This window comes from Gavialis gangeticus, unplaced genomic scaffold, assembly GCF_001723915.1.
Source record: "Gavialis gangeticus isolate Ggan-Ray unplaced genomic scaffold, GavGan_comp1, whole genome shotgun sequence".
NCBI classification, from domain to species: domain Eukaryota; kingdom Metazoa; phylum Chordata; order Crocodylia; family Gavialidae; genus Gavialis; species Gavialis gangeticus.
In genome coordinates, this window is record NW_017728972.1 from 25,263 (window position 1) to 26,236 (window position 974).

Consider the following 974-nt stretch of genomic DNA (forward strand, 5'->3'; position numbering starts at 1 on the left):
GGCAGGGCAACTTTAGAGGCTACCTTGTTCAGAAATGCATAAGCTTTCATAAGCACCCCTCATTAGGCTGAAGGCACCCTTTGGAAAATGCCAGCTCTTTGCTTTCACTTGTTTTTTGATGATGGAGAAATTGTAGAGCAATTCTCCCTTTCAAAGAACTCAGAATGACCAGAACAGGTGAGAGTGCTGTGGACACTATGGATTTCTATTTGAAATCTTCGGGTTTATTTTGTGAATCACATGTAGGTGTTTGCATTACATCACAATGCTAATATTGGAGGCACTCTTAAAAGAATTGTGTGGCACCCTGGGGTGCTGTGACACCCTGGTTGAGATTCACTGCTTTAAGGTATCATGCTGCCCTGCTTCTGCCTCACAGTATTTTAGGAGCAACTCCTTGCAGCTTTCACAAATCAAAAGGCTTTTTGACAAATCAAAAGGGATGGGGATGCGATCTGGGAAGGGCCTGTAGCAAGGTGCACGTGGGGGAGAGAGCAGATGTAGCTAGAACTGTGCTAGGCGTAGGCAGAGGTGTGTATGTGTTGCTGGCTGTAATGGGGGTGCGTTTGGCTCTGTGATGGGCATGTGGAGGGTGGGAGATCTGTGCCAGGAGATCCTAGAATCACAGAAAATCACAGAATCCTGCTCAAGGCAGGATCATCCCTATCTAATCCATCCTGGACAGATCTTGGTCTCACTAGTTCCTATGAACCTGGGAACACACCCACGCACACAATTACCAACCGTAGCACCAGTGACATCCACAGCGTCCTTTACCACTGCCAGATGCTGGGGCTGTTTCTTGGAGGGCCCTCCAGGGAGGTGTGGGGAGGTGTCTGTGTGGGTGTGTTTGTGTGTGGAGGTGTGTGTGTTTGTGGGGGGTGTATGTGTAGGTGTCTGCATGTGTGTGGGGGGGAGAGTCTGTGGTGTGGTATGGGGGGTCATAAGTGCCGGGGTGGGTGTATGGGGGGGGG